The 25,474-nt window shown below is 49.1% G+C and overlaps 1 long non-coding RNA gene across 3 annotated transcripts; it reads left to right on the top strand.

The window, feature by feature from the left end:
- The first annotated feature begins 1,739 nt into the window (after nucleotides 1-1,739).
- On the top strand, nucleotides 1,740-22,339 carry LOC116627810. 3 transcript variants are annotated; one of them, XR_004298540.1, is made up of 4 exons: nucleotides 1,740-2,186; nucleotides 3,498-3,727; nucleotides 8,416-8,551; nucleotides 22,156-22,339. It is a non-coding gene; the product is annotated as an uncharacterized LOC116627810 (long non-coding RNA). The 3 variants fall into 3 exon arrangements; XR_004298539.1 differs by lacking the exon at nucleotides 8,416-8,551 and having other exon boundaries at nucleotides 22,156-22,316; XR_004298541.1 differs by lacking the exon at nucleotides 8,416-8,551 and having other exon boundaries at nucleotides 1,746-2,105; nucleotides 22,156-22,316.
- The last annotated feature ends 3,135 nt before the right edge of the window (nucleotides 22,340-25,474 follow it).

Here is a 25,474-nt window from a genome sequence, read left to right as displayed (position 1 = left end):
GACACAACCCACTGAGCCACCCAGGCGCCCCTAAACCATCTTAAAAGAAAATTTATTAAGGATTATTTCCTGAACAACAACAACAAAAAAGAAAAAAAAAACCCAAATCCTTAACTCCATTTCACATTTGATCTTCACTCTGATCATGTTATAAATTAGATGGGGCAGGCATATTTATTATCCTTAAATCCAAATCCAGCGTGGGGAAGCTGCGTCTCCAGAGAAGTTAAGTCCAAGTTCACCCAGCTAAATAAAACATGACAAACCAAACTAAAGGGCCAATTTTCTACCCATCCCACTATCCCTTCTACTACATTCAATCACACTGATTTGTGTTAACCTGGAGCCTAGAGCAATTGGGACACTACATTTTTCTGACACATGAAAAAGAGTGATTTTGTATTTGTGATGAGTGCAAAATTATTTGTTGGTTATATTTCCTATTCTCCAAACTTCTGAATTTTTTTCCCACCAAAACTTCAAAAGATTTGGAATTTACACGTTTTTTCAGGCATAATATCTGTCCTGGGGGGCTAACCATCCAGTTAGGGACACAAGGCATGGAACTGGAGTGACCAGGCAGATCCTGGGGAATGACAAGGCCACATGTCCCAATCATAATACAAGACACATGGTCGGGCAAAGGATTTTCTTTCTCACTTGTAAATGTAATTATTTGAAAAGTTCTATCCATGCACACAGACTATTTAAACATTTAACAGATTACCTTTGGGGAGGAGAATCCCTTTACCTAATAACATCAGGACTCTCCTGGGAATACTGGGACACCCTGGGGGTTCCAAGCTTAGAAAGGGAGTGGAATTCTAGCTCCATTCTAAAGGACGGGCGGGTTTGGAAGGGCAGGGACCAGGGGGACGGATCCTGGGGAAAGACCAAGGACCCGAACTCAGAAAGGAAGACATCTGTGTATGGCCAGTGAGGAGTCAAGGTGAGATGAGGTGGGTTAGGGAAACCTGGCCCTTAAATGGAAGCTCAAGGAGTCTGGGCTTCAGGCCACTGCAAGTTTCTGGACAGAGGGGGTCCATGAAGAAGCAGGGACGGTCCGGCGGGCAGCAGCACCGGGACTCACAGAGAGACCAGAGCCTGGCACCAAGGAGCCTCTTTTGGCAACCCGGCCTATGTGGTCCACGGGCTGCTGCTTGGGGGGCATCGGGTCCCTGTCCTCCCCAGATGCTGCCTCACCGCTACGAGGGGGGGACCAGTGCTGGAGCCCTGTAAGGAGGCGGTGGAGGAAGCCCACCTCAGCAGTCTGGTCCTCCTTAGGAGCCCCTCTCGGGCCCTGGACCCCACTGCTCTTGGCCCCGGCCTGGGGGTGCAGATCATCCAGCGGGACGGGCTTCCGGGCCCGCGTCCTCACGGCGGCGGGGTCCGCCTTCCGCGCTGCATCCCCTCGCGTTCAAGAGGAAACTGAGGCCCCGAACAGGGCGGTCTGGACGGGGGACGAGAGGGTGGGGGAACCTGGCCCCTGGCCGAGCTTGGCCTCGTCCCGCAAGCCGGCTCCTCAGCATAAACGGCTTCCCAGAGGGAGGTTAGTTACAGCAAACCTGCCGACACACCTCCAGGGGAGGAGAGGAACCCAGTCCCCGCCAAGCCCCGCCCGCGGGAGCCCGCCCCGCGCATGCGCCTCCACTCGGGGCCCGGCCCCACCCCCTCCAGAGCTGCGCGCTCCCGAGTCACGCGCCGAGGCTCGCGCATGCGCAGGCGCACGGTGGGGCTTCCTGGGAACAGGGGCTCGGCGAGGCGGTGTGCGCGGTGACTCAGCGCAGAGGTCACCTCCGCGCCCGGTCTCCGGGCTTCGCCCGCTGTGCCCTCCTTGGGCCGCAGCCGTCCTGTGCGCTGTTCGGCCGCTGGAAGCCCTGAGTGTCTCGGAAGTTTTGATTTGGGACCGGGAAGGGCTTTGAAGTTGCTCAGAGTTACGGGGAGAGACCACCGGTTTCCGGAGGCCTTTGGGGGACGTGAAGAACGTCAGAGAGATTGGTGTTGGCAGTTACCAGGTTGCGGTTTGCACCTGCGGCCCGCCCGGGGACTGAGATTTGAAAAGATTGTCTCACCTCCCTTACCCCGCCAGAAACTCAGAGCATTTGGTATCCAAACTGCCCTTTCCTCCTGTCCTTGAGGATTAGAAACCCAGTCCTCCCTTGGCACTTTGCACTACCTCTGTCTGGGTGAGGGTGGATTGGGGCAGGTGAAACTCCAGATTTGGTGGGGGTGGGGAAGGGGGCGACGCCCGGGAGGGTGATATTCTCATTGGAATGTCTTTCTCATGGATCTTGGCGTTCCCTGAGTCACTTTTAGAAGCTAAAACGGACTCCAGAGATTCTCTACTATCCCTTCAAATGGTCCTTAGCCTCTATTTGAAACGTGTCAAGTGACAGGGATCTCAGTTCAGCGTTTTCTGACCGGATGCTGGTTTGGGTGGCTCCCTCTGCCCTAGATACCATTTGTGAGAGGCCATTTCCCTCCGCAGCCCTGTGGAGAATGCTCACGGGCAGTGTGTACCTGCTTCTCTGCTTGGCCCCCTGGGCATACCAGAATCTGGGAAGGGGCCCCTGTGGCTACATCAGGGTTGGCCAGTTGGTTACTTGTAATTTCCTGGGTTTTCTTGTCTGTTGCTTTGGAGTGGAGATCATTTGGGCACCTGGTCTCCACGGAATCTGGGAGGAAAAGGGAAGTCCTTGGAAAGGAGTGAGGTGCCCCCTGGGCAAGAATGAGTTGGGGTGGGGCTTAGCTGGCTAACCTGCCCTCTGCACTAGGAAGCCTTATTCCTTTATGTGCATCCCTTTTCTGGGTTTAACGTCAGAGCAGCCAGTAGTGGTAGGGAGTTGTAGCTCCAGAGAGCCATGTGGTCCCATCTGTTCTTTTTACAGATGAAGAAGCTGGACACCTAGTAAAGCAAAGAGCATTCAGGGTCACAGAATCAGCTGGTGGCAAAGATGGGACACAGGTCTCCTGATTCCCAGGCCTGTTCTCACTCTCCTGCACCATGTATGTTAGGGGCCAGCACAAAACAGATGGCACATTTCGAATGGGTAATTTGAGGCAGGGTGTGGGAAACAACTCTGGACAATGAAATGTTCTGGAGCTAGTAACAGTGGGATCTTAAACTCCTGGAGGCAGAGAGGCCGTGTGGAGGGTCATCTTGCTAGAGTTGGGACTTCAGGTCAAGGGGCTCAGGAAGGCAGTTGGGGGAATAAAACCCCCACTGATTTGTCAAGGCTCTCCATGGGCCAAACCCAGTGGGAAGTCAGAGGTCAAGGGAGTGTTGATTAGCCCATGCAGATAAATTCTAGGGCACAGTACAGGTGGAAAGGCTGCAAAAAGGACCTGGAGGAGCAAATGAAAGATATCCAGCATAACCTGCAACCTGACTTCTACTGGTTTATTAAGAGTTTACAGGTCTTGAGTACTTACTCTGTGTGAGGTATGTCCATTATCCCGTTGCATTTTCTCTAAACCCCGTTTTCTCCATCTGACAGATAAGGAAACTGACTAGTGAAACAACTTGAGGAATGGAGATGTGAACAGCTAAGCTGCCACCTGCCTCTCCGGGATCGTATCTTGTGTATGGTACTTCCTCTGTGGACGTTTGTGCAATGGATGGATGAATGAATGAATGAGGAGCAAACACACATAGGATTAGATGGTGCATCTCCCTGAAGATCCTTAGTGTGCCTGTTCTCCATGGGACCGGAGGCTCTCTGCAAAGGTGGGTCCCGTGCCTGTTGGTATCTCTGTTGCCAGCTTGTAGTGAGCCAGGTATTCAGGTTAAAAGAGCAGGTATCTAGATCTGAAAAAAACCTTGGACTTCTGGGCTTTCCTAGTGGAAGCTTTTGGAAGTAAGCAATTTTCTCTCTCTGAAGCCATCTTGATCCAGTCCTGATTTCTGGTGCCCCCACAATCTGGGCAGGGGCCCAGGGTGCTGCCTCAGCTCCTACCCATCGCTCCACCCACAAGCTCAGTTCTGCTAACTGCATCGCTGGTGCTGCTCTTGGAACACGGCGTTCTTCAGGGATAAACTAGCTACCAGTGGGGTGGGGACTTTTACCAGCATCCCTAAAATGGCCTGCTGTGGAGCAGAAAGCTCAGCGTAAAGACATTGTTTCCTTTCTCTGTGGTCCCTCTTTCTGCACCATCTCCTGTCTTTACAGTCCCCTTTTCTTGGCGTCTTTCTTCCTAGAGAGCCCCACCCAGTCTTGCACTTGTCGCTCACTCATTGTCCCAGCTCCTCAAGCACGGAGGAGGAAGCTAACACAGATTGATCACCTGCTGTGTGCCTGCCACTACGCCCCATGGGTGCTCTCCATCATCCCATTTCATTTCTTAGTGAGACACTAGGTAGGGAGTGCTAGGGAGGGGCCTTGCAAATGGAAAACCAAGACTTTGGGTGGGTAACCAAACCCAGCTGTTTAGGGTAGAGCTGGCATTTGACCTCCGGTCTAATTCCAAGGCCATCCTGGTACACTTCTCACCCAAAATAAAGCCTGCTGCTGCACTATTTGGGTTCGTGTTGACCCTTGCTCTTCGGAGACTTTTCCTTGTGCTGTGGCCTGCGTCCCTGGACTTGGGCATGTCGAATGTGCTGTTTCAGCCTGCCCTGGTGGGTTTCCGTATGGATCTGCCTAACGTTTGATTCCATCCACAGTCTGTGGGTCCTCCTTCAGTCCTTTGCTGATGACACCTCCTCCACATGGTAGGCCAGTTGACCTGTTTCTGAATGGCAACATGCAACCCATTCTCTAAAGCCCAACTCATGTGCCACCTCCCTGATGATGTCCCTCCAAACTCATTCACTTCCAGATTCCCAGACTCACCTTGTGAGCCTCTCCAAAAGGATTGAGCGCATTATTTCCTGTATTTACAGTAGTTCAGATGTGCAACTTATTTACTTTGTTGAGGGCAGGGACTATCCTGCAACAGTGTTCATTTCTCCAACTTCTCACAGAGGACCTTACAGCTTAGTAAGCCACCGGGGGTGGGGGTGGTGGGGGGGTGAAGGTGTCAAGGGAGCTCTTTGTGGCGAAAGGCGTTTGTAAAATGATTTATCCCTCGACTTTACATGCTGACTTTGCTTAAAACAAGATTCATCTGCAAGATAAATGTCTGGGTTGAGTCTGGAGGATGGGCGGTGGAGGACAGCTTGTGTTTTTCTTGAGGAGCTTTGAATTTGGGGAAATGAAGAGATGCTGATGAGGGCAGGCAGTGGATAACAGGCTGGGCAGGTGGATGGCCCTACACATCTGTCTGTCCAGATGGGATCTCAAGAGTGGTTAGCTGTGTCCCTTGACCTTTATCATGGGCTGCAGCTTCTCTAAGGCCATCCCCTGTGCTCCCTGAGTCCCTTTATGTTTGCTGTCATAGATAAAGGCCGTCATGCCTGCTTTCATCACCAAGGGTGGGGGAGTCCTTGGCCGGAACAGCAGCACCCCCTCCCTGGGACTTCAGTCGGCTCAGAGCACCCATATCCCATGTGACCCAAGACAGACAGACGCTGGGGCTCTGCAGCAGAGAACGGGTGTGGGCTGGCATGACTCACCTGCTCTGTCGCTGCCTACAGCTGGGTTTGGAGCACTTTGGAATCAGATCTCTTCCCTAGGAGAGGCATACAAGGCTCTCTTTGCAGTTAGCAGCTTGGGGTCCTGCTCATGCAAATGCCTGTCGCTGTCCCGGCATCTCAAGGTCCACATGAGTGGGGAGTCATCCAGTTGCAGGGGCACAGGAACAGGTAGAAGCAGCAGCTGAGAAAACAGGGCCTTGATCTGGGCATCAGACAACCTCGGTAGTAACCGGGCCCCGCCAGGAGCTCACTGTGCAGCTCTGAAGGGGTTTGTTCTTTCAGGAAACATGAAGGGGTTTGTTCTTTCAGGAAACATGTTTTTGACCACCTACTCCTGCTGAGTGAAATAAGGACAAGGCGACCATAAGAAGGCAAAACCTATCCCTACCCCTGGTGGTTTCTCAGTCTCTATAAAATCAGCTCGAGTCAGGGTGATAAAGGCTGTAGGGAGGTGTTTGGGGAGCATGGAAGAGAAACTGACTCGTCTTTGCTGGGGGGATGAGCCAGCGCTGGAGGCATTTGAGCTGGGCCTTGAAATTGGGATCCTCCCTGCCGACCATGGGGAGACTTGCATCTTTGGGGAGTGTTGAGCAGTATATCACCGGGGGCAGGGCCAGGTGGGGATGAAGTCAGGGGGATGCAGAGAGGAGATTAGACACGAAGGCCTGTCTGGGTCTCGCAGTGAAGGGCCTTTGTGGGTCACGCGGACATCGGACCTTCTGAAGGTGGAGGGGAGACACTGAACTAACTAATCTGTGTTGTAGAAAGATCGCTGTGGCAGCAATATGGAGGATGGATTGGAAGGTCGAAGATGCAGAGAGACACTGGGTAGAACAGGGTTAGACTACCACAGGAAAGAATGTTTGAGGACCTCACCTGTGGGCTTAGAGAAGAGGGTTGGATTAGAAAGTCCCTAAAACGGAAGTTCTGTGTCTCCGAACTCACTTGTGCATTTGGTTCTTCCCCTGCCCCCCTCCCTGGCTCCTAGTTGATTACCTTGATTGCTTACTTGTGCTCCGTTCTGGGGGTGCTGTGACCCGTTTGGGTTTTGACCCTATTCAGTCTCCCTGGTTGTCAGTTGTGTCCACCCAGCACTTGAGGGGAGACCTCAGCACCTTGGAGGCCAGCTGGTAGGAAGCTGTACTGTGTCCCAGGGTCCTCCCCACTCCCACCCTGGCCCTGACTCCCCTCTCTCCTCTGGCATCGTCCTCGAGTCCCCAGATGGGAAATGTCCACTGCGCCATTTCCATCACTCTTTCCAAGAGGAGGAATGAGACACTATGTCTCATTGGAAGATGTTGACAAGCAGGGACTAGAAAAGCAATCCTAAAGGATTGAAGGGACCCTGGGATGTTGGTCTCGGAGAGGACCAAAGGTGAACTACAGGGCAGTCCCACAGAGTGACCCAACACATCTGAGCCCCTTGATTTAAATTTAGATCAATTCTATAATCTTAAAACCAGAAGTGTGTGTCTTCTCCTAATCCCATCCCTGTAATCCCAGGCTAGGGTTACAAGCAGTGCCCCTTCTCGCTCTACTTGTTTGTACAAGTGTCATCCCATGATTCTTGGGCCGATAGATTTTGGCAGCCAGTCAACAAACAGGTTGTTGGACCTACTCTGTTCCCACCTCATGCTGGCTCGGATGGGATAGAGACACCCCCTGCTCTGTGCTCAAGGAATCAGGAGACCAGTATTTTAGTCTAGTTGGGAAAGCAAGACGCATGGGGGAAACAGCCAGAGAGCAGAAAAGGTGAGTAGTTCAGAGGGTGGTTAAGGTTTGGTGGGACGTGCTGCAAGTCCACAGAGCCTGAGGAAGGACGGAGCAGATGGTGCCGGGGCAGGAACCAGCCCAGAGCTAGCTGGCGGTCTAAGCTGGATCCCAGCCAGCCTCAGTCTGAGGTGGGGGGCCAAGGTGGACTTGCTGCTGCCCTTGCAAGGGGCTGTTCACGCTATTTCCTCAGTCTGCATCTTCCTACTTGTCAAGATTCTCCATTCATCTTTCAAGGCCCAACTTCAGTGCCTCTTTTTTCATGAAGACTCTTCCTTTCCACCAGCCAGCATGGTGCTGATCTTCCACAGCCCTTTCCTGATAACTTCCATCTTGTTGTGTATTTGTGATGAGCAAGAGTTTAGCAGATTCCATTCTCCCCGGTGTACGCGTTTTATAAAATCAGTTCTTGGGCGCCTGGGTGGCTCAGTCGGTTAAGCGACTGCCTTCGGCTTGGGTCATGATCCCAGGGTCCTGGGATCAAGTCCCACATCAGGGTCCCTGCTCTGCGGGGAGCCTGCTTCTCCCTCTCCCACTCCCCCTGCTTATGTTCCCTCTCTCGCTGTGTCTCTCTCTGTCAAATTAAAAAAAAAAAAAAAATATATATATATATATATATATATATAAAATCAGTTCTTTAAAAGCAATCCTAAAACCAGAAGGGGGAAATGGCTGCTTTCTGGGGCCAGTTTCTGGCAGGGGACACACGGTGAAATGCAAGGTCACTGTAAGCTGGACTTGTGTGGCCACACAAGAGAAAGGTATCCTGTGGTCTCTTGGTCTTGACCTTTCAGGACCAAAGGGACAAGAGGAGGGTGTAAGTGGCAAGAATACCCTCCCTTAGCTTATGGAAAGAGTCTTGGAATCAGAAGAGTTGGGGACTAGTTCTGATTCCACTTTTGGTGACGATATACTTGCCTTATGGACCGTCTGGGATTGTTCTGTGAACCAAATGAGATAAGAAATATGTGAGTTCTTTGGAAAGTATAAAGTGTTACTAGAATAGGAGGCATCATTGTGTTTTCCTCTTATTCCTGATTCCCTACCTCTCCTTCATTCTTTCTGTGAAGAAACTCTCAAGTCACCAGCTGCTAAGGCCAGCTGGGAGGAGCCTAGCCCGTCTCCGCCGAGTTCTTGTGTAGGCCCAAAGACTAGATCCAACGTCGAAGGATGTGGTTTTTTGGCTTCCAAATCAGGTAACTCTGGGTAAGTCACTTCAGCTCTCTATGCCTCCGTATCCTCATGTGTAAACGGGAGGTAATAACGTACTCCTCCCACCTCCTAGGGCTCCTGGGAGGATCAGCCGAGACCGTGAATGTGACAGCGCCTTGTAAACTGTAAAGGTCTGTCCAAACGCTATGGATTTACTTTTTAATCCGTGCTTGAGGGCTCTGGATGAAACTTGCCAAGACTGTTGCACATCTAGACAGTGACATCATGTGCATGTTATTGGAGCCCAGGGTGGGGCACAGAAGGCTGCCCCAGAGTCTCGGGGGCAGGGTAGAATGCAGAAGGGAGCCCCACTCCCTGCCTGCCTGTAGTCAACCTGATCCCCTGGTCCCACCTGAAGAAGTGCCATCTCCTGGTTTCCAAAGTGTCAGAGGCTCTGCCATGACCTCTGTACTTAGGGGACACTTGGACCACAGTTCAAGAGTAGGGGCTATTGTGACTTAGTTCCCTGTCTCTGGGGTCTCAGCTTGGTGCCCGGACATGGCAGGCCTTCAGGGTAGGGCTGTTGTTGAACAAAACACAGGTAGTATGTTTTGTGGGAGCTCGAGTCATTGTCTTCTCACTTCCTTTGTTTGCAAATTCCAGTTGTAGAAAAACATTACAGAAAAACAAAAAGCTTCAGAGAAATGGTAGCCTGATGTGTGCCGGGAAACTGAGTGGCTGGTGTTAATGGAAGGTCAGGCTTCTGAGATGGGGTGTCACCATCTCGGTGCTTTATTAATCCCAGGGGGCGGTGAAGCCCGTCTAATGGGAAAGGCTCTCCCCCCGAGTGTCTGTGTCCGCCTCGGTTTTGAATCTCTTCGTTGGCCCTGCTGGTCACTGGAGCTGAAAGGAAATGGTTTAGTCACCAAATATTTGTGAGTATCTATTTGTGCTTGGCCCTGTACTGGGAGCTTTGGAGAATATGAAAAAGGTCAAGTTGTGGCTTCTGTGTTGGATGCACTCAGACCAGATTTGAGAAGACAAGGCGACTGTGGAGGAGCAGGGGATTCGGGCTGGCAGGCCTGCATGCGCAGGGCCAAGGGAGTGGTAGATAATTACTGGCAGAGGAGGGCAGAGGCAAAGATCCTCAGTGGCTCTCAGGGGCAGGTAAGCTTTCTGGAGGAGGTGGAGATATGTGAAGAAGACAGAGTCAATCACTGAGACTCATCTCTGCTCCCTTTCTGGCCCCAATTAGGAGACTGAATCTGTCTTCTATTGCTGCCTAACAAATGTCCCAGCGTAGCAGCTCAACATGGCACCTGCTCGTTACGTCCCACTGCTGCTGGTCATGGGTCCAGGCAGGCCACGCTGGCTGCTGGCTGGGGGTTGCTCTCGGCTCGGCTCCCCGAGGCCACTCAGTCTTTTCCACGTGTCCCTCCATCTTCAGTCCAGCTGTGGGACCTCACATCCCCCCGTGCTTTGAGTCTCTGACTTCCTCTTCTGTTATCAGTGGGAGAAAACCCTTTGTTTTTTTTTTTTTTTTAAAGATTTTATTTATTTATTTGACAGAGATAGCGAGAGGGAACACAAGCAGGGGGAGTGAGAGAGGGAGAAGCAGGCTTCCCGCAGAGCAGGGAGCCCGATGCGGGGCTCGATCCCAGGACCCCAGGATCATGACCTGAGCCGAAGGCAGATGCTTAACAACTGAGCCACCCAGGCGCCCCCCCCCTTTTTTTTTTTTAAAGATTATTTATTTGAGAGAGAGAGAGAGAGAGAACAGAGAGCATGCGAGTAGGGGGAGGGAGAGGGAGAAAGAGAATCTCAAGTCCACTCCCCACTGAGCACAGAGCCTGACGTGGGACTCGATCTCACGACCCTGAGATCATGACCTGAGCCAAAATCACGAGTTGGACGCTTAACTCACTGAGCCGCTCAGGATCCCTGGAAAACCCTTTGGTTTTTTATTTTATTTTACTTTATGTATTTATTTGAGAGAGAGTGAGAGCGAGAGAGATCACAGAGGGAGAGGCAGAGGGAGAAGAAGCTGTGCAACCATCACCACCATCCATCTCTAGAACTCTCCTCTTCTTGGAACACTGAAACTCTGTGTCTGTTAAACACTGACTCCCCATTCCTCAACCCCAGCCCCTGGCAACCACCATTTTACTTTCTGTCTTTATGAATTTTACTACCCTAGTACCTCACATAAGTGGAATCATACACTATATTTGTCTTTTTGTGAGCGTCTTCTTTCACTTGGCACAATGTCTTCAAGTTTTCTCCGTGATGTGACATGAGCCAGGATTTTCCTTTTTCAGGCAGAATAGCATCCATTGTACATATAGACCACATTTTGTTTCTCTACTCATCAGTTGTTGGGTCCTTGAGCTGCTTTCATCTTGTGGCTATGCAGAATAATTCTGCATATATAATAATGATATGAACATTGGTGTGCAAATCTCTCTCCAAGACCCTACTTTCCATTATTTTGGGTATATACCCAGAAGTGACATTTCTGGATTATATGGTAATCCTGTTTTTAATTTTGGGGGATGACCACCATACTATTTTCCACAGTGGCTGCACCAGGTTACACCCCTACCAACAGTGCGCGAGGGTTCTGATTTCTCCACATCCTCGCCAACACTTGCTAGTTTTTGTTTTTTGGACAACAACCGTCCTGAATGGGTTTTGAGGTGGTATCTCATTGTTTTTATTCGCATTTCTCTAATGATGAGTGATGTTGAGCATCTTGTGCTTGTTGGTCATTTGTTTATGGGTCATGAGATCTTATTAAGATCTTACCACCCTCGTTGTAGGAAAAGTATGTAAAGGGGCAGAATGCTATGTGGAATAATGTTTGCTCAGGGCTGGGAGGTGAGGAGGAGCAGCATGGACACTGAGTGTAATGGGCACGGGCTTTCTTTTCCGGGGTAATGAAATGTACTCACCTTAGTCGTGATGCTTTCACAACTCTGCACACATACTAAAAACCATTCAGTTGTGCGGTTTAAATGGGTAAATTTTATGCTGTGTGAAGTATCTCTCCATAAAGGTGTTCTAAAATGCTGCCTATTGGAAGTAGAAGTAAAACAGTAAAGGTGGTAACAGCGATTGTTGCTGTTGCATTAGCCAGCTCTGTCGAGCAGGAGTGAATATGACCCCCTTGCGCTGGATCCACATTCCTCCCCGGAGTTTCAGTCACCCTGTCTCCTTCTGGTGTCCCAAATCAAATTTTGTTCCTTCGAGTCTGATTCTGTCTTAGGTTCTTCTAACCCAGGAGACGTCTTTTGTCATCTGTATTTGGCAGAGATGGAAAGTTAGGGCAGAATCAGCCAGCCTGGGGTATCTCTGGGCCTCACACCCTCATCCCGGACTTGCAGAGGCTCACGGGAGGGAGAATGTCATGGTTGGCGGAGCCCATCAGGAATGGGGGGGGAGCAGTTGCCTGAGCTGTATTACGTAAGGGCCCTAAAAGTGCCCCCCCCCATACCCACACCTGTCATAACCCCTTCATCGTCTGTGGTGCATGAAGTCACACTGTTTGTCTTCTTTGTCCTGTCAGTCTAAGTGAAGCTGGGTTTTGAGGGCATAAGAGTCAAGGGTGTCATGAGTTGGGGAAAGGAAAACTGAAATGGAAGGCAGCCCTGCACATGTCACCGTGGCCTGAGGCCAGACCCAAGCCGGCCTGGAAGCCTCACCAAGACCTTGTGCTTTCTCAGGCTGAGAGCCTTTGGGCTTCAGTCACAGAATTGCATGAGTACAGAGAGCTTTCCTGAGGCTTCACTCTGCATGACTCCAACTTCACACATCTCCCCTGGGTAGATCTGGAGGCCCCCTTGCATGCTTACTGGCCCAGGAAGAAAGATAAGGGGCTAAGAAAGCTAGAGGAAAGATGGCAAATATCTGAAGGTGAGAAGTGCCAGCAGCACATTTGGGTAGAATTGGGGGTAGAGGGTTGTCAAGCCCCTCTTGTCCAACGATGATGCTTCCGGAGGTCCTAGGCATTACCAAAAAGAGTGTCAGCCCTCCACCCACCATCCTTTTCAAAACGAGGTACCGGATCCAAGAGAGGAAGTGGCCAGCCCAGGGCTGCATGGCCAATTAGTAATAGAGCTCCTAGCTCCTCGCTCTCCTGCCTGTTCCTCTCAAGCTCCACACAGCTCCTGTAGCCCCACCAACAGCCTCTGGTTCCAGAGCCTTCATGGCAAAGGCGGAGCCGGGATCGCGGACCTCAGGGCACCTCTGTGCATCTGAGCTGCAAACATTCGCCCTTCCCCATGCGACTCCTGTGGCTTTCTGTGGAGCGGGCTTCTCTCCTGGTTTGCTGTCTCCCTTCTCAGCTGCAGCCCCCCCCAGCTCCCACGCCTGCACCATCTGGAATGGAAATTGTGCTGAGGAGCCCCACAGCTTTGCCCACTCCCTCCGCCATGTTCTGCCGAGTGTGGGCCCACACCAACGCAGACTCACTCAGTACAGAGAGTTCTCCTTTTTATTTATCTCTGATTGCTTAGAGAGAATAAAATGTTGCTTCTCAGACTTCAGAGTTTTCGTGCTTAAGTAGTGACAATTAAAAAAAAATTATTTGCAAAATCTTCCCCTTGGTATTTAATACAGTTTCTCATGCTCTCCTGCTCTGATCTGCATGATGGACAAGGTCTGTGGCCTCAGTGGGTTAGATGCCTGAACTCTGTCCCTGTGGCCTCAGCCTGCAATGCTGCCATGGCCCAGATTTGTTCCCTGAGGTCAGGGGTCCTAAAAGGCTTTCTCTGTCTTGGAAAGTCTGAACTGCGTCCCTTGTGCAAGGGGAGATGCAGTTCCTGCTTCTCTCCACCTCTGTCCTGGTTTCCCCCCTCTCCTCCCCTTCTGCCCTTCTCCTCCTTCTTTCCATCCCCAGATTTCCTCACCCTTGGGACCAAACGTTGTCTGGTCACTCCCCAAGCGCAGTGCTGTTTCAACAACAGGGCTGTTTTTTGCATCCAACTATGACAACACAGTTGGCTCATTCATTGTCATCAGTGATGTCAATCATCTGGGAATGGCTTAGGTCAGAAATCCGCTGGAGAAGCCACGCTACTCCCCGGGTAGGAATCTCCTCCTCCTTGTGTTCGTGAAGGTAAGATTGCCTTGCCTCTTGGCGCAAGGGGCGGCAGGGAGCCCGTGGCCCCTGAGGTCTGCGTGTCGTGGCCGTGGCCCTGCAGGGGGACGAATCCCAGGATGAGGTGTCGTGTGGGAGGAACAGGGTCAGAGGGCTTAGCCCTGGGGTCTTCCCCGCCTGGACCATCTCTTTCGGGTACTGGAGCTTGGAGTTTGAAGGTTCAGGTTGTGTTTGCACCAGGGAGGCTTTCCCTAGAACCCTTGCCCATCTCTGCCATGAATCTTCCTGCAGCTCCTGGCCCTCACACAGGGCCTGACCAACACAGGGCCGAGAAAGCTGCCATGAAGCAATTGTTTCCACCTTGTAACCAGGAGCCACCTATCCCGGCCTCTGGCCTCTGTTCCCCCAGGCGAGTCATATCTCCTGCTGCCTCCATTCCGCTAAAGGCAGTCCCATCTGCCTGTCTTCCCTCTCATCCTCCCTCTGCCCAGCTGAGACACACTGTGCCGGGGATTCTGTCCTTGGGAAGCCAGGCCAGTTGGCTGTCCTTTGTGCTGCTGTGTTCCCCCCTGCCTACCTCCTTGGGTGGTGACCAGCTGTTGACACGTCTGTACCCCCGACTAGACTCTGAGCTCGCTGAGGGCAGGGATGTTGGTATGGATCACGGACCTTGCTCTGTTCCTGTCACTTGCTAAGTGAGTGGATGAAGGAAGCAGCAGTTAGTGGGACCACATTTGCTAACCATGCTTCTGCATCCCGATTCTTTTTGGTGGCCTGACGTTTTGGGAGGGAAACGTATCTGCTGAGGGTAGGGAGAGGGGATAGGCAGGGGGCTCTGTGTAAGTTGCTTTTCCACTGATTCTGCAGTGTATGAGGTTCCCATTGCTGCTGTAACAAATTACCACACTTGGTGGCCCTAAACAACACAAATATATTAGCCTGCAGTTCTGGGGTCAGAAGTCTGGAATGAGTCCCCCTGGATGAAAACCACAGGGTCTGTAGGTCTGTGTTCCTTCTGCAGGCTTCCATTTCCTTGTCATACAGAGTCTGGAGTCAGCTGCATTCCTTGGCTTGCAGCCCCTTCCTCATATCACCCCAACATCTGACTCCCGTGGTTTCATCTACTATGCACTCTGACCTCTTGCATCCCTCTAATGAGGACCCTTGTGGTTATACTGGGCCCACCAAGTCATGCAGGGTAATCTCTCCTTCTCAAGATCCTTAATCACCTCAGCAAAATCCCTTTTTCCATGTAAGGTGACCTAGCCACTGGATCTGGGGATAAGGATGTAGACATCTTTTGGGGGACATTGTTCAGCCTGCCTCGTGCAGGACACCCAGAGACCCAGCTTCTGCTGTGTGTTCCTGTTTGCGTGTCTCGCTTCTTCCCATTATTCAGGAGCTTGTGCTGGCTCTTTCAGGTGGACTCCCCCAACCCCCTCTCCCTCCAGCCAGATGCTCCTCAACCTTAGTTCCTGCTGCTGAGCGTGACCACGAGCACTTCTCTGGTCAAAATGAGACCTTCCTTGGTCTGTGCATCTTTCCACTTCTGTGCTGATACTCCGAGAACCTTTCTTTCTTCTCTCTGGAATGTCCCCAGTTTGGCCCAGCCTGTCTCCCCCCTTCCACCGTGCTCCCCCCACTCTCAGGCAGAAGCCCTAGATTGGCAGACGCCTCCGCTTAATGACTACCACAGTGCTTTCCAATTCTTTGTTTGCAAGTGAGTCTGCGCCCCTAGACCACGAGGGAGCATCTTGGAGTGTGGGGCCACACGTGATGAATCCCGGCATCCGGAGCCCCGGCACAGAGCACGTGTGGACAGAATGGTGGGAAGCGGCCTCTCTGCCGTTGGAGCCTTCATGGCGAGCACAATCTGCGGCCTGCACTGGGACAGCGCTTGGCATCTGCTGCCTATATCATGAGTTATTTTTTTCTGCATGTGCCCTGCTTCCCACCCCCACCCCCAAACACAATTAGAACAGAGGTCTCCAACCCTGCACAGAGTCTTGCAACCACCAGATGGTCTCAAGGTTGAGCCAAATGAAAATGCCACTGTTTGACCATTTTTGTCCAGGTGCAAGTGGTGGCCAAGTCTTCAGTCCTCCTTCCCTGCCTCTTCCTCCCTCCCTTCTGACACGGCCGCCCTTCAGACATTATATATATTCCTGCAGCTCCTGCCATTATATTATATATATATAATGGCAAACTTGACATCAATTTATTGATTTACATCAAGAGACAGAACTGCCAGACTAACCAGCTACATCTCCCTTTTGCAGCAGAAACATCTCCCCATAAAGACATCTTGGCATTACAGAGTTGCTTTGTAAGCAGCAAATCAGATGATCTCAAAAAAGAGTGTGCTCAGACTCAGGGGCCTGTGCGGGGATGGGCCAGCCCAAAGCAGACGCCCTGCCTCCCAGCTGGGTGCCCTCTCCGGCACACTGGCCGCACACGGTGGGTTTTCTCTGCAGGACAGAATGTGCCCTGTGAGGTGTACGCCCTGATTATCGCAGGGTCACAGGCAATCCTGGCACAGCCTGATCCCCACTGAGAGCAATTGCTACAGCCCACAGGGAAACCAGTGCTGCTGGCTTGGGTGATTGCTCATCCCTCCCTCCCTCCTTCATTTCTTCCTTTCTTCCTGTATTCTCTCTTTCTTTATTCTTTTTTTCCTGGGGCCTCTTTTATTTTAAATTATGTTTTTTTTTTAAAGATTTATTTATTTACTTTAGAGAGAGAGAGAACTCAGGGGGCAGGGGCAGAGGGAGAGACAGTCCCAAGCAGACTCCACGCGCGGCTCGATCTCAGAACCCTGAGAGCACGACCTGAGCCAAAACCAAGAGTCGGTTGCTTAACTGACTGGTGGTGACTGCACCACCCGAGTGCTCCTTAATTACAGTTTATTCATTAAAATAAAATGCACAATTCAGTACACAGTTCAATAAGTTTTGACCAATATATACACTCATGTAGCTGCTATGTTAATTACCCAGGAGAGTTCATTTCCTTTTGCCTTTTCCAGTTAAGCATCTCCCCAAATGTCCATCAGCTGCAATGATAATGGATAAACAGAATGTGGTGTATTTATACAACAGCATATTACACAGCAGTAGGAAAGAAATATGGACACCTGCTACAACACAGATGAACTCTTTTTTTTTTTTAAAGATGTATTTACTTTGAGAGAGCACATGAGCTGGGGTGGGGGGAAGGGCAGAGGGAGAGAAGCAGACTCCTCACTGAGTGTGGAGCCTGATGAGGGGCTTGATGTGGGGCCCGATCTCATGACCCTGAGATCATGACCTGAGCCAAAACCAAGAGTTGGACACTTAACTGACTGCACCACCCACGCGCCCCTGGATGAACTTGGAAAGCATGATGCTGAGTGAAAGGAACCAGAAACAGAAGGCTTCAGAATAGATGAATCCATTTCTGCACAATGTCCAGAACTGGCTGATCTATGGAGGCAGAAAGCAGATGGGTGGTTGACAGAATGGTGTGAAACGGTCTCTCTAGGGCTGGGCTGGGGGTTGGGGCTGAGCTAGTGGGTATCTGGTTTCTTCTGCAACTAGACAGTAGCAACAGTTGCATAACTATGAATATACTAAAACCCACTGTGCTGCACCAATTAAAAAGGTGAACTTTATGGCATATGAAATATATTTCAATAAAGCTGTTATTAAAAAAAAAAAAAGATATGGAACATCCCTGTCACCCCAGAAAGCCCTTGCTGCCTCTTCCCAGTTAGTCCTGCTCTACCCCCAGAAGCGACCACAGTGGCATCTTCCCAGCAGAGATGAATTGTGTCTGTTCAGGAACTTCCTATAATTCAAATCATGTATCAGGTGCTCATTTGTGTAAGGCTTCTTCCAGCAGGCGTAATGTTTTTGAGATTTGCTCATGTTGTTATGACAGTAGCTTGTCTCTTTTTTTCCCCCCTGCGTAGAATGAATGACTTTACCACAGTTTCTTTCAGATGGACATCTGGGCTGTTTCCAGGTTAGAGCTATTATACATAAAGCTGGTATGGATATTCTTGTAAAAGTCTTTTCCTGGACATATGTTTACCTTTTTTTTTTTTTTTTTTTTAAGATTTTATTTATTTGACACAGAGCACACGAGCAGGGGGAGCGGCAGACAGAGGGAGAGGGAAAAGCAGGCTCCCCACTGAGCAGGGAGCTGATGTGGGACTCGATCCCAGGATCCTGGGATCATGACCTGAGCCTAAGGCAGATGCCCAACCTACTGAGCCACCCAGGTGCCCTCATTTACCTTTTTCTTAAATACCTAGAAATGGAATTGCTCTGTCTATGGTTTTATTTTTAGTTTTATAAGAAACTGATAGACTTTTTTCCAGAGTGGTTTTACCATTTTACACTCCCATCAACAGTGTATGAGAGTTTTGGTTGCTCCATATCCTCACTAACATTTGGTGTTGTCAGTCTGTTTAATTATAGCCATTAAGGTTGGTGTGTTGAAAATTTTAAATTTTTATGAATTTCAGTTGTAAATTTTCTTTAAAAAGATTATTTATTTCTTTATTTGAGACAGAGTGCATGAGAGCATGAGTGGGGGAAGGGGCAGAAGGGAGAGGAAGAAGCAGACTTCCCGCCGAGCAGGGAACCCGACATGGGGCTTGAGCCCAGGACTCCCGAGATCATGACCCAAGTTGAAGGCATATACTTAACCGACCAAGCCACCCAGGTGCCCCTAGTTGTAAATTTTTTTAATGGTTAGTGCTTTTTGTGTTTTGCCTAAGAGATATTTGCCTACTTCAAGGTCAGGGAGATATTTTTTCATTTTTTTTTAAGATGCCATATTTCATTTAGGTCTAGGATCCATTTCAGCTTAAGTTTTTGGTGTGATGTATGGAGTTGTGGTTCACTTTTTTTTTTCCCTCTTAGATAGAAAATTATTTCTATGTCTATCTAAAAATGTTGAAGATATTTGTCTTTCCCCATTGAATATCTTGGTTCCTTTTTTGAAAATCAGTTGCTTACATGTGTAGGTCTATTTCTGGACTCTGTTTGCTGTTCCATTGATCTATTTGTGTACCCTAATGCTAATGCCAAACTCTCTTTATTATTATTTATAGTAAATCTTAAAATCAGCTACTGTAAGCCCTTCAACTTTGTTCTTTATTAAGATTATTTTGGCTGTTCTAGTCCTTTTCATTTCTACTTAAATTGTTTAAATTTCTATTTAATTGACTGGTTGTTAATTTCTGAAAAGAAAGCCTTCTGGAATTTTGATTGGGATTACATTGAATCTGTAGATCAATCTGGAGGGAACTGACATCTTAACAATATTGAGTCCTATAATCCATGAACATGGTACATCTCTTCATTTATTTAGGTCTTCTTTTATTTCCCTTGATAACGTTTAGTAGCCTTTAGCATAGAAGTCTTGTATGTCTTTGGTTAAATTTATTACTAAGTGGCATTTTTATTTTAATAGAGGAGACTGGAAGCCACAGAGGGATGAAAGGGTGATAGGTGGACAGACACTGGGGCTGATGTTTGGGGTTGAGGCCCTATTCACAGCCCCAGATGATAACCAACAAGAAGCAGCTGGTCACACAGTGATTCTCACTGAGTCCCCTCCATCTGGATTTCAGAATCAAGCATGACAGCCAAGAAGTCTGTGTTCTCTTATTCCCTCCCTGAACTGAGATGAACACCTTTTTAGTCCTCCCTTTTGGGCACCAGCTGTACTGTGAAGGTCAGGCACAGGCTATTCCTGCTCACTGTCTCCTCCCGAGAGAAACTGCAGTGCCTCCAGCTCCTGATGAGCCTTCTTAGGCCGTTCCTTGAGCAACAGCGGCCAGCGACCTCCACAAGGGCCCGGCTTGGAGAGCCATGCTGTAGTGACTGGGAAATGTGGCAAAATCAACTGCACACTTGGAAGAGGAGGAGAAAAGAAGAGATGGATGGGAAGAAGCAGCGTATGAGAGGGGAACTGAATGAATGACTTTGATGGCAGAGTGCTGCTGGATCAGGGGCTGTGAATGCCTGCTGCCTGGGGTCTACCAGATGGCCAGGAACACCCACTAACACATCTGAGACTCCGTTTGGGTCTATTGTGTTACCTCAGTTTGGAGCCTTTTGCTTTTCCTCCTGTTAACTAGGATGTGTGTGTGTGTGTATACAAATATCATACATAGGGAGAGGTCTTACTGATAATTGGAGTGAGTCCATCAGAGGCATCCTGGAAGGGGGGATGTGTATTGAATGTCCTGCCACAAGCATGACAGAGAGAACAGCAGTCCTCAGGAGGTGCTCGGGGCCTTGCTAGGCAGACTTGAGGAAGCACATTTATCCCGTGCCATACAGGGAGGGGAAGAAGCTGTGGGAAAATATTTTGGCTTAATATGAAGAACTTTACGGGAGCTATACAGCCGTGGAATAGCCTTCCTTGCCTGATTATGATTTTCATATCCCTGGGATATACAAGCAGATACTGTCAGAGATTCCTGCACTGGGCAGGATCATGTGACCTCCAAGATCCATTTGATTCTCTAACACTTTACCGGGAGTTGATTAATGTTCTCCTCCCAAGAGGACTTCTCCTGGGGAAAGGAACCAAACGAAAGACTTTTTTGTTTAACTGTAACACTACTTATTGAATAGTCCACATTTCTCCCAATATTTATAGCCCCTTCTGATATTTATCAAATTTCTGTATTTGAATGGTTTTTGAGTTCCCTAGTCTGTTCTCTGGTGTGTTGTCTATCCCTCTGCTATTAGAACCATGCCGTCTTAATCATTATTCCTGATACCAGGATGTGAAGTCCGGGCACCTGGGTGGCTCAGTCAGTGAAGCATCTGCCTTTGGGCTCGGGTCATGATCCCGGGGTCCTGGGATTTGGCCCCGCATTGGGCTCCTTGCTCGGTGGGAGTCTGCTTCTCCCTCTCCCTCTGCCCCTACCCCTGCTCATGCTCTCTCTCTGGCTCGCTCTGTCTCAAATAAATAAAATCTTTTTTAAAAAAAGGAGTGTAAATTCTTGCCACTTGGTTCTGCTTCAAATTTTCTTGGATATTCTTTAGTAGTGCTCTTCCATATGAATCTAGGGTGAATTATGTCATATCCCATGTTGGGACAGTGACTTTGTGATTGTTATGAGGCTGATAGCCTTCTGAGAAAGACATTTTTAAAGGTGAAATCTCAGAGGCAGTGACGTGGAGAGGTGTTTCTGGCTGGGACTTGCCATTGCCCCTCAGATTATCCTGTGGCCAGTGTACAAGACCAGCCACGGTCCATTTCTCCGTGTGGAGATGTCTTCCCCACCAACATCCCCACCAGTCATTTGGTTGGCCAGAGTGAGCTCTCCCAAATCTGTTGGGCTAGGCCTCCAGCTTTTTGCAGCTTCTATCCACGAGAAAGTGCCAGAAGGTGTGGCATCAGTATTGGAGGAGAGAGTGGGGGATATGGCTGCAAGAGACGCCTACTCAGGCACTTCACAGAGGGCACCCTTCTCTCAGAATCAGCTTGGAGCCAACGTTTCCTTCTTTGTATGACTCAGCCATCATTAATTAGAGAAGCTGCCTGAGCGTTCTTCGTTTCAGTCAGAAGCCCTGCCCATGCTTAAACTGTTGGTGCCGTAGGAATATTCTCCTTTCTTAAGGGCTCTTAGAAATCTTGTCCTTTCCAGATACAACCCCCCCCCCCCCAGCCCCCTTTATGATCCCTGCGGGGTGGAGGATAACACCTTTCCTTGTGCTTTCAGCTGGTCCCACCACTGAGGCATTTTCCCGAGATGTATGTCTGGGGTCTTTGATGGAGGAGCAGCGTGGGGGCTGGAGATGAGGAACGCATTGGAGAGCCATGCTGTAGTGACTGGGAATGAGAGGCATCATGAGTGAAAGAAAAGAGCGTTGAGGTTGACAAGCCTGAATTTGTTTGCTCAGTTCTGACACGAATTAGCTGTGTGACCTTGGGTTGTCTCTTAGCTCACCTGAGCCTCCGTTTCTGCATCTACACATGAGGTGATGGTGTCTCTTGGATTTGGTTGTTCAGATTATTCAATGGGATACTATGTGTGGAAGCACCTAGTGTGCTACTTGGCTTTGAGTAGGAGCTCAGTGGATCTTCAGTCCATCCAAGGCCTTCTTGGCGGCCTCCCAGCAGGTGCACCAGGGGTGGTGGGTGCCGAGGCAGCAGTCTTACTGTGTGGAAAGTCTTGGCACCTCTTAGGATTTCTGGAAAGAGCCATAGACTGTCCACTTGATGGTCTTCCAGAGCATGACCCGAGGAGTGGATACCCGACTCTATCAGTTATTTGTTTGCTTGCTACCCCAGTGTGGCCTGAAATTCCTCCCATTAGCCAATTCTGTTTTTAAATTGTGTTCTGGAATCCATAGATTCACCTGGGAAATAGTCTATAGTCTGTAGGCTGGAATGTAGAAAGCCATTCTCGAGGGCAGGGAGGAAGGCCAGCTGTGTTGGCTGTCTCTCATTTAGCAGCACATTGGACCCTTTAAAAATGAGATGAGTTGTCTGACACCTTGGAGCAGAGACTCTATCATTTACTTTTTTGTTTTGTTTTGTTTTGTTTTAGCTTGAACACTGAGTACCGGCCCTGCTTGCAACAGAAGGTCATCAACATTTTCTGATGACCCAGTGAATGTCTGCTAAAAATTGTGTGATTCTGGGGTGCCGGGCTGGCTCAGTCAGAAGACCACGTGATTCCTGATCTCGGGATCGTGAGTTTGACCCCACGCTGGGTGTAGAGATTACTAAAAAACTAAGCTTAAAAAAATTTAAAAACTGTGTGATTCTGACACATGCTGCAACATGGATGAACCTTGAAGACGTTATGCTAAGTGAAGTGATTCACACGTAGAAAGACAAATATTGTGTGATTTCACTTATGTGAGGTCCCTGGAGCAGTCAACATCATGGAGACAGACTGTAGAATGGTGTCTACCAGGGGCTGGGGGGTGGGGACACGGGGAGTTTGTGTTTAATGGGGGCAGAGTTCCAGAGGTGGATGGCGGTGACGGTTGCACGACATTGTGAATATGCTTCATGTCATAGAACTTATACTTAAAAATGGCTAAAATGGTAAATTTTATGTTATGTGTATTTTACCACAATAAAAAAAATATATGCTTGTAATCCAGACAGTGTCCTAATTTTTAAGACTGTGGCATAATCAGTGATTACTCAAAGGAAAATTCTGTGAATTACCATTGCAAGATGTAAAAATATCATCTGATTTGCTCAGTTATTCACCCAGTGCCCCTCGCCCACTGGCTCCGTCCAAGCTCCTGAGCCAAGCCTGAAGATTCGAAGATTCGATTCCACTCTTACTCTTCCAGAGCTGGATTCTGAGGGTGAAGGCGGAAAGCTTCTGATTCCATGAGTGAAGCATTTGCTCCAGCAGGGAGGACTGAGGAAGAACAGGTTAATGCCCCTGGTGTTCGCGGCAGGATCCGTGGGGAGGCAGAGCACACACACACACACGATAGATGGGTCAGGGTGGGAGAACTCCGAAGGTCTGGAAACAAGTTTTGATTATTTACAGGTTTCACTTCTCTGTTTTTTGAGCAGGGTGTTTTGGCTGGGAGTGGTGAGGACATCCTGGGTGTGTCTGGCGCCCGAGGTCCCCCAAGCCCAGCCTCTATGTCACAGGATAGCTGAGAGTCTGGGGCCCAGGGTGGAGAGTGCGGGTAGGGACTGCGGGTGTCTTCAGGGGGGATGTTGAGCCTGTGGGAGCCCGAGGCTGGCTCTGTTGTTAGCCACTGTGTTGGGGTCCAGGTCAGAAGTCCAGTCCCTTGGGTGGGCCAGTTTGCTTTGTTGCCACGGAGACCACACTGTCTCCACATGGACCCATTCCTCCTTCCCAGAGAAAGTTAGCACTTGCTGTATGCCAGAAACTGCACAAAGTATCTGTATCTATCCATCTTTTTTTTTTTTTTTTAAGTAGGCTCCACACCCAGTGTGGAGTCCAACACGGGGCTTAAACTCATGACCCTGAGATCAAGACCTGAGCTGAGATCAAGAGTTGGACACTTAACTGACTGAACCACCCAGGTGCCCCTATAGGTATCCATCTTTATAGATTGGAAAAATTACATCTTTATCTTTATCAGCTCCTAATGGATATTTTGTACTTCCTTCAATTATAAGTATAAGCAACAGACCACAATACTATTATCAGACCACAATCTTAGTATTTGCCACCCTGAAAATCACAGATGCTGAGTCGAAGAGGACCAACACTGCAAATCGGTGAAAGGACCTGGATTGTTTTCTCCATGTTGGTATTGCAAGCTAGGTGGGTGCAAATGGAGGGGTTTCTTTTCTTCTTCTTTTTTTTTCATTGCTTTATGAGCCATGTCAACATAACCACTGAGGGAAGATGCCTGGAACATTGCCAAAGAGGAGGCAGTATGAGCAAAAATTTCAGTTTATCCCCAGTGGAAATTTCCATGGATGTGTCTTTGGGCTAAGGGGTCAAATGATTAGACTCAGATGGAAGTCTGAAGGGGCTCTGAGTAAGTAGTTAGTCTCCTTTACTCTTGTTCATTTTATGTTTTTCTTCTTCATTCACTCTTTGTTAACTGTGATATAATTCACATTCCACAAAACTCACCCTTTTAAAGTGCGCAGTTCGGTGGTGGTGGTTATATTCACAAAGTTGTACGGGCATCACCACCATCTTCCCAGAACATTTTCATCACCCCCAAAAGAAGTGCCCACCCCTTAGCATTAACTCCTCACCCACCTCAAGCCCTAGCCTGGGAACCACGAATCTACTTTCTGGTTTACAATGTTTTGTAATTTTCATGGTGAAAGTCTTGTACTTCTTTTGTTATATTCATTAACTTTTTTTTTTTTTTTTTAAGATTTTATTTATTTGACAGAGAGCGAGAGAGGGGAGCTGGAGAGGGAGAAGCAGCCTGGAGAGGGAGACGCAGACTCCCCGCTGAGCAGGGAGCCCAATGTTGGGCTCGATGTGGGGCTCGATCCCAGGACGACAGGATCATGACCTGAGCCGAAGGCAGACGCTTAATGACTGAGCCACCCAGGTGCCCCTATATTCATTTACTTTTAAAGAAAAGTATTTGCCAGAGGAACTTTTTGACTGATGAGCTTCTTTGTTTTAACAATAACACTGCAGTTTTCATCGCCTGTGAAATGTATGCGGATTCTTGAATTTCTCAGAGTTCTCATGATTAACACTTTTCGTCCAATCCCCAGACTTTAATTTCAAATTTTATTTACTTTAGCTGTCTCGGCCAACACAGTAGAAACCATATGCCAAGGCCCTATCCCATAGCTGTGCTCTGTAGGGACCAGACTTAATGTACACTAAGACAGTGTAGGGGCACCTGGGTGGCTCTGTTGGTTGAGCGTCCGACTCTTGATTTCAGCTTGGGTCATGATCTCAGGGTCGTGCCCTGCATTGGGCTCTGCGCTCAATGGGGAGTCTGCTTCTCTCTCTCTCTCTCCCACCATCTCTCCCTGCCCCTCCCACCCTGCTTGCGTGCTCTCTCTCTCTGAAATAAATAATAAAATCTTAAAAAAAAATTAAGGCAGTGTATCTATTTGGAATGCATATGGATATAAACAACAGAAAGCCCTACTTTACAGACTGATACCAATAAAAAACTATTTTTTCCTATGTAGTAAAAAGTTCAGGGGAAATGTCCTGGGGCTAGTATCAATGATCACCAGGAACTCAGCTTCTTTCTACTTTTCTGTTCCTCTATCCTTAGCAGAGGCCTTTATTCTCAAGCCTCTTGCCTCCTGGTTGCAAGATAGCTGCTGCACCTCCAGGCCTCACACTTATGTTCCAATCAGGAAGAAGGAGGGAGGAAGGGTGAAAGGATGCAGAACTTTCCCTTAGCAGGTCCTTATCTTCTTATTTA

The sequence above is a fragment of the Phoca vitulina genome, unplaced genomic scaffold, assembly GCF_004348235.1.
Source record: "Phoca vitulina isolate PV1807 unplaced genomic scaffold, GSC_HSeal_1.0 scaffold102, whole genome shotgun sequence".
Lineage (NCBI taxonomy): Eukaryota > Metazoa > Chordata > Mammalia > Carnivora > Phocidae > Phoca > Phoca vitulina.
The sequence above is the reverse complement of the archived record's forward strand: the minus strand, read 5'-3'. Positions and strand labels throughout refer to the sequence as shown.